Genomic DNA, 8,241 nt, shown 5'->3' with positions numbered 1-8,241 from the left:
ATAGTCATTTTATTCAAATTGTTTTGTGCAAAACCTACAGCACAGTTTTCAAGTAACTGATCTTAATGGTTCAGACTTCAGAAAATGAACCTTTCTTTAGTCCTAAAGAAAAACAGACATGTAAAATGACCAGTCTGGTGACTTTTAGTAGGTTCTTCAATTTGAAAATAATAAACTTATTGTTAGGGATATTCGATATTGACTTTTTTTTTTTTTTTACCAATAACCGATATTCCGATATTGTCCAACTCTTAATTTCCGATTCCAATATCAACCGATACCGATATATGCGGGACCATATCTTTTCACCAAAAGTCAACTAATTGTCAGGTAACAACATCACATATTTAATCAGATAAAATAGCTATAAAATCAATGTAATATCTAGTAAATATCTAATGTGGTTTTCAATTAAATTAGTCCTGGGACTCACTGGTGGTCATTTGAATGAGTCCCACTAATCTTTGATTAGATGTTGGCCTATTCGACAGTGCAAAAGCATAATTGCCTCAGATGCCTATAACGTTAACGAGCGTCAACGAGCGTCAGCTGGAAACTAGCCTGGGCAGCGTTCCTTTTCGGGTATATGATCCGGTCGGGAGCGGACCGGATCGCGACAAACCGGAAAGACGTCTCACCCCAAAATAGGTCCGTCCTATAAAATCCTTGATGTGGCGTAGTTTAGCTTATTGCGACCGTAGGTCGCACTTACTACAGAAAGCTGCTCCAGGTGTCCGTCCGTCACTCCGTCACTCCGTCACACACGTCACACTTTTGCCCTGCTCATATCTCCGCACCCATTGCCCCGATCCATGCCACATTTTGCACACACACTCCTTACCTGCCAAACTACACCCTCCAAGGACCCCCGGAGCTCCAGGGACCCCCAGCTGCCTCGGGGACCCCCAAGTGTAAAAAATTAGCACATGTGGACAAATTACCAAATGACCACCCCAACGGGGCTGCTCACGGGGCATTCCCGGGGACCACCCACTCCTGGTGCTCCAGAACGGATGCAAAAGTGGTGGCGCCCCCAGTGGAGGACCCCCTGCCACTGCAGCTCACACTCTGTTACCCATTTGCAACAGCTACACATTACACGTTTTCTGCCCACATAAACGCCACCATGTCACAGCTAACCCCACATTTAGACCACCAAACAAAACTATCCATTGCCCACACAACTAGGAACCAATCGCCGTTACAGCCCTCTTCTGTATACATGTGACCTACGGTCGCTTATCTCCCGATTAGGGAGTCTTACTGGTATTTTAAATATAAATGTGAGTGTACTTTCCGGAGACTATTTAGCGTCTGTATTATCCGTATTATCCCACGGGGGAATTCTATTGTATTTAAATAGGGATTGGGGAACCAAAACAAAGCGGCACCGCAAAACCGGATCGCGACAATCCGGAAAGAGGATTATTTTTTCTTTTTTTTCCCCCAGTAGGCGTGGCCTAGACCGGATCATATGGGTCTTTAGTAACGCAGACCAGGCTTTCCTCTGAGGTGGAAAGACTGGTGATGCGAGGTAAGCTGGAAACAGACACACACACCTGCCCTCTGCAGTGCTCTAATTTGAAAGTGAGTGCAGTCTGTCTCATTTCTCTGCAAAAGCCCTTGAATATGATTAAGGATTACTGTGATTATGGTAAGCTCACATTTCATATCACACACCCATGAAAAATAAATAAATAATCAAAAAAAAAATTTTTTATCAAAACTTTTTTAATTTTTTTTTAAATCTGTTAATTATTTCACGGACCCCCTGGCTATGCGTCGCGGACCCCCAGGGGTCCGCGGACCCCCAGGGGTCCGCGGACCCCACTTTGAGAACCGTGGCTCTAGAGTTGAGACACTCATTCTGTTTTCAGACAGAATGCAGGAGTTACAATTTACCTGTCCTGAATAAGACGTTATTTTAGAGTAGAGTAGAGTAGAAAGTGAAGGATAGCGAAAAAGAGAACTAAGTATTATGTGAAAATGCTGGTGATATCTCTCACACTACAGACTAATCATCAGGCCCCCATGAGATCAAATAACTTGCAAGCATCGTTGACTTCTGTTACTGTTTGGATATCAAAATACAGTACCCCATTTCTCCATGACAAACATAATTCTATAATGTGTTGTTTGTGGTGTGGCAGTGATGAACGTTGTGCAACAAGCAATTCTAGAGCCATCCATAACTCTTAACTGTGGCAGGCTTTCTTATATTTTCGACCAGATCCTCCTTTGGTACTATTGCATCACTGTGGAATGACTCGGCTGGTTTTGCTTCGGCACAAAACATTTTCGGCAGCCTGTATCATTCTACGGCAAAGGTTGATGAGCTGTTACTTGGGAAAATGACTGTTTGATGATAACCATCATTCATATGCTGCGTAATTAAGACTGTTCCTCTCCTCTCCTCTCCTCTCTGTGTTTTCAAATTACAGGATCACGTGTTATTAAGAAATTATGAGATTTTTCATCCCATGACCAGTACTTCCATGTCTTGGCTGTTGGGCAAAACCTCTCCATATTTAAACTTTGTATGTTTTTCAGTAAATTTATAACCTATACTTTGTCATACAAGAGTGTCGCAAAAAAAACCCTGATCTACAAGTGCACAACGTGTTGCAATGCAATTTATCGTGAGTTTATAGATTTGTTTTGCTATTTTCAAACGATTGAAAGTGAAAGAGTTTAATTGTGTCAGTGCATTTTTACTAATGAAAAGTGTTGACCCATTAAGACCTGGAACGCATCTGTGTCATTTTTTGATTTGAGCTAAAAAAGCATTATTTTACACTTTGGCTATTCAAAAATAGCAGATGTACAAGCTCATATCGCGACGCGTTGTGAGCTTGTAGATCTGCTATTTTCAAATAGCTGATGTACTGTACATGTTAAAGTGCTCATTTGGCCCATAGTCGCTTCTTTTGGGCTGGTTTTCCTAGACCTGGTTGCTTGTTTCTCTCACAGAATCTGGCAACACTGCCTGTGACAGTGACAGGTGATCAGAGTGTACCAATTAGGTCGCGTGGTGAAATGAGACGCAAGCACATGAAGGTAATTGCAATGTAAATGTGCCGGAAACAAAGGGCTCATTAGCTTATGGCACCACTGCTTATCCACGTGAATCCTACAGCGTCCCTATTCTGGGTCGAACGCTCGGTTAAAAATAGCAGATCTAAAAGCTCACAGCTGCTGTAAGCTTGCCTTGTAGATATTCTATTCAGCAAAGAGACTTGGGCCCCTACATATCTTGCGCACCGCCTCACCCCTCTTATGCCTAAACCGTTTAGGCATTTTTTTTACTATTTTGAAAAAAATAGAAAATATATAGTTTCAAATAGCCGATCTACAAGCTCACAACGTGTCGATGTAGATCGGCTATTTGCAGTGGTGTAAAGTAACTAAGTACATTTACTTAAGTACTGTACTTAAGTAAAATTTTGAGGTAATTGTACTTTACTTGAGTATTTCCAATTTCCAATACTTTTACTTTTACTCCACTACATCTCAGAGGCAAATATTGTACTTTTACTCCACTACAATTATTTGAAAACTTTAGTTACTAGTTACTTTTCAGATATAAATGATGATATTATGAAACATACATTAACCACTTTAGCCATATTTTATACATATGCTATTTGAAAATAGCCGATCTACAAGCTCACAACGCGTCGCATCGCGACGCGTTGTGAGATTGTAGATCTGCTATTTTCAAACATTTTTGTACTTTTACTTTTGGTACTTTAAGTACATTCTGATACCAATACTTTTGTACTTTTACTCAAGTACATTTTTAATTCCAAACTTTTACTTGTAACAGAGTACTTCTCCATTGGAGTAGTGATACTTTTACTTAAGTAAAACATTTGAGTACTTTTTCCACCACTGGCTATTTGAACTATTTTAAATGGTGACGTGCAAGATATAGGGCCCTTGTGTATAGGGGGGAAGCAGGGGGCCTAGTACAGAGCGCTGAGGGACTCCAGTCAATGAAGTGTGATTGATGTTTTTGGAAAGACTTGCATATCGTTGCTGTCCGGCAGGAACCAGCTAACTCAATTTTTCCGCTTTTGCTTTTTCCCCCCATATTAGTACTATTGAACACCCTTTACGTCTGTGTGTTGGTAAAAAAAACATATTGAACCAATGAAAAGCATTAAAAAGCGCTTCTGACTAAAGCTGCTAACTCTATTGGATCCTCAAACGTTCTGCTAAACCAGCTAACTCCAGCAAAGGGGGGTGGAGTTAGCTGGTTTTGCTGACTCCAGGCTCCACCCCCTTTTGACCTCCAACCTCATTGTGAGCGTGGAGGTCCATTCAGCTGTTCTTATCAATGATGAACAAACTCCTCATTTCCAGAAAAATGAACATTTTGGAGTTAGCTGGTTCCTGCCGGACAGCAGAGATATACTGTACACAGTACATGGCCATATATTTGTGCACATATCTGTCAAAAGGATAAACATAAAAAAAGCCAGCGAGTATATTTCCAAACTGAGTGGGGGGGTTAAGTTGTTATAACCGCCATCCGTGAGGCCCATGCGGTAGTTTAACTGGGACGAGATCAGTGGTGGAAAAGTACTTGATTTGTTTTACTTAAAGGAGGAGTTCACCCAAAGAATGGCTTATTTTCCATCAATTACACACCCCATGAAGCCTTGATTTCATGGATTTATTTTTGTTTTTGTGGCATTCCTAAGACAATGATTTGATGACCGTGTGTATTTCCGGTAGGAGACACAAATAATCTACTTTGTGTCTCCTACCGGATACATTAGCCGGTAGGAGATGGGAATCAAATTATTAGCTTAATGCGAAAAAAACAAAGAAAAATCCATGGATCCAAGGCTTCATAGGGTGTGCAATTGATAGAAAATAAGTCATTTTTTGGGTGAACTCCTCCTTTAAGCAAAAGTATCAATACCGCAATGTAGAAATGCTCTAAGTATAAGTCCGGAATTCAAAATGTACTTGAGTAAAAGTACAAAAGAATTGGTATCAAAATATACTTAGTACAAAAGTAAAAGTACCCATTATGCAGAATGTCCCCATTTCAGATGTTTTCAAATGTATACACATCGTTTGAAAATAGCCGATCTACAAGCTCACAGCGACGCATTGTGAGCTTGTAGATCGGCTATTTTCAAACGGCCAAAATGTCTACAGGGCTGAAGTGGTTAATGTATGTTTTGTAATAATAATCAAAATCTACAAAGTAACTAGTAACTACAAGTTTTCAAATACTTGCAGTGGAGTAAAAGTACAATATTTGCCTCTGAGATGTAATGGAGTATAGGAGTAAAAAGTACTGAACATTGGGAAATACCTCAAAATTGTACTTAAGTACAGTAACTTGAGTAAATGTACTTAGTTACTTGACACCACTGGACGAGATCACGCCCAGCTAAAGTGGCACACACACACTGGTCACACGACGCCATTCAGGAAGATCAGCACGCCAGACCTTTTATAGGAGCCGTGCTAAATTGAATTGCTTCATTCCTGTGATAATGTGGTGTAATATAGTTCCACCTCCTTCAGGATATTGCTGTGTAACAAGTCAATTTCCTCCCCAACGCTCTTCTCACATTACTACTGAGCATGCTTAATCTCTGAGATGTGCAAAAGTGCTTCGGTAAAGTATGCCGGTCATCGACATGCAGTCCATGTTGCATTGTGGGTTCTGCTGAAACGATCACGTTCCTAATTAGCTCGCTTGTTGACAGCCTGGTCACAGGAAAGTGAGAGTCGGCCTGGCGTGCGCTCTCGCGCTCCCATCTTTCTCGTTTAACCCATTAAAACCCGGATCTCATATATATTTTAGCTATATATATATATGTATATATACTGTAGCGGCGTACGTTTTTCAGAAAACTCTTAGGATTTAGAACGTTGGTTTGGGACAGATGGTTCTCAAAGATAGCAGATATACAAGCTCACAGCGCCTCACTTCGTGCCGCACTGCGAGCTTCTGCTATTCTTTTGAACATTTTTTATCACAAATCTTCTAAGTGTTTTCAAGTAATAATTTCAAAGAATAAGTTTGATTTTTTTTTTTAATCACAAATCGTCTCATCTGGGGGTCTCCCTGGCAAAAACAAAAATCAAATGGGGGGGTCCTTGGCCAAATACATATCATTTTGGGGGTACTTTGTAGAATCGGCCTCAGGCCTTAATGGGTTAAAGGTACTTACATAGAGTGCAAGAGTGCATTATTAACCGACAGTCAATGCAACAACAGAGAGGGACTATGTTGAACTAAGAAAACGTGTATCGTAAATGGTGCATTTATATATGTGTATCGTTATGTGTATCGTTAATTGAATACCTCTACATTTCTAAACATGCCAGTGCAACACGATCGGCCCAGTAGTTATCAGCTGCTCGTTACTCTGAATAGCGATATATTCAGAGCGAACCCAATCAATTTTCAACGCTCTTCATATTACAGAATATGATTTTTTTTAGGCACTGGTTGAAGAGCCCAAAATGAAAAGAATGTCTCTGCTGAATCAAAGATGAAAAAGGGGTTGCCACATAATATAGGCATTTAGCCTGCTTTTGGGGTAGTGGGCTTTTTTAATTCGTCACATATCCAATTATTCTTTATTCTTTTCCTTCTCCAGAGGCATTCTCATGGATCTAGGCCAATCAGGAATCAGTTTGCGTCGAGCGGGCACACACAAATAGCGAAAAAGATCAACACATTTCCTGAATGACTCGCCTGAGCAACAGATCTTCACTAAATTATTGACTTGTTTACATTATTGATATTCGCTGATGATTTGCAAATGATGCACATATGAGGTTGCCTGGCTGCACATGCAGTAGACGTGCCATTAACCCATTAAAACCCGGAAAGCATCTTTGTCATTATAGATCTTAGCTACAGTAGATGGTGGATGCTAACACAATTAGCATATTAGCATATTAGCATCTTAGCTAAACATGGTAACATTTTGGTGCCCTTATATACTACTTATATATATATATATATATATATATATTGAGTGTGACGCGCTATGAGCTTGTAGATCTGCTATTTTTGAAAAAACATGAAAATGTGTGCAAATCTTTGAATGTGTTTCAAATCTTTGCTTCTGGGGGGGGTCCCTGGAACAACATATTTTGAGATGGGAGTTGGTGGCCAAATACATTATAATGTTGGGGGTCCTTGACATGGAAAAAGTATGAGCCCCACCGGTATAGCAACAGAAGTTTGTCAGAAAACTGTTAGGAATTAAGAAGACATTTTTTAGAATCGGCCTCAGGTCTTAATGGATTAATATATGCATAAAGCCTCATCCGCCTTGGTGTTTGGGTAATGTCATCAGCATTCACAGGAGACACAAGTAGTTCATCTTAATTTGTGGATGGAAAACGAGTGCGGAATGAGAGCAGAATGCATGTCTTATTCTGTGCAGCGCACGCTACAGTTCATGGTCACTGCAAGGAGTCCAGTCGCCAGGCAATACGAAATCTGAATGAACCACAAAAAAAAGAAAAAAAAGAAATGCAATTTAAAGTCCAACCATGTATCTCAAACTGACCCTGCTTGTCCTTCACAGTGCCCTGGGATTCCCCACTTCAACAGGTATCATTATTCTCAGCTATAGCGATGTAATTTGGTGGAATATTCTGTCAAGAGTCTAGCGCTGTGCATCGGTGGTCCTCCAGGGGGGATGCGGTGGCCCTGAACACATCTCCAACTATCATTAGTTCTGTGTGTGAGCGGCATACACCCCCCCCCCCCCCAACAGGCACAGCTAAACTGTTCGAAAACAGAAGAAAGAAAAGAAACACAAAGAGAAACCCGGAGGGGGAAGAAAATAAGGAAGGAAGGAGGGATATAAGGAATAAGGGAGGATGGATGGATGGAAGTAAATAAGGAAGGAGAGAAGGAAGGATGGAAAGAAGGAAGAAAGTATGGAAAGAAGCAAAAAGGTTTCCTTTATGATCCTGTCATCAGTATTGGCAATCTCTTTTTAATTAAATTAGCATTTTCTCAATTACTCAATCCAACAATAGAGCTCATCTAAGGTCAGCAACACACTGGAGAGAGAGAGCGAACAACCTCACGTGATGCCAGAAAATGATTACCGGCATACAGGCTCAGGATTTCAAGATTGGCACAATTCTGCCTGGACAGTTCTGCGGAGATGCCACTACACGCGCTTCGCAATCGATACCCATTCATTCAAGTGCACTACAGGAAACGAGCAAGATCTTCATCCA

Source organism: Gymnoscopelus microlampas (assembly GCF_963454915.1).
Source record: "Gymnoscopelus microlampas genome assembly, chromosome: 20".
NCBI classification, from domain to species: Eukaryota; Metazoa; Chordata; class Actinopteri; order Myctophiformes; family Myctophidae; genus Gymnoscopelus; species Gymnoscopelus microlampas.
This window is presented reverse-complemented; position numbering follows the sequence as displayed.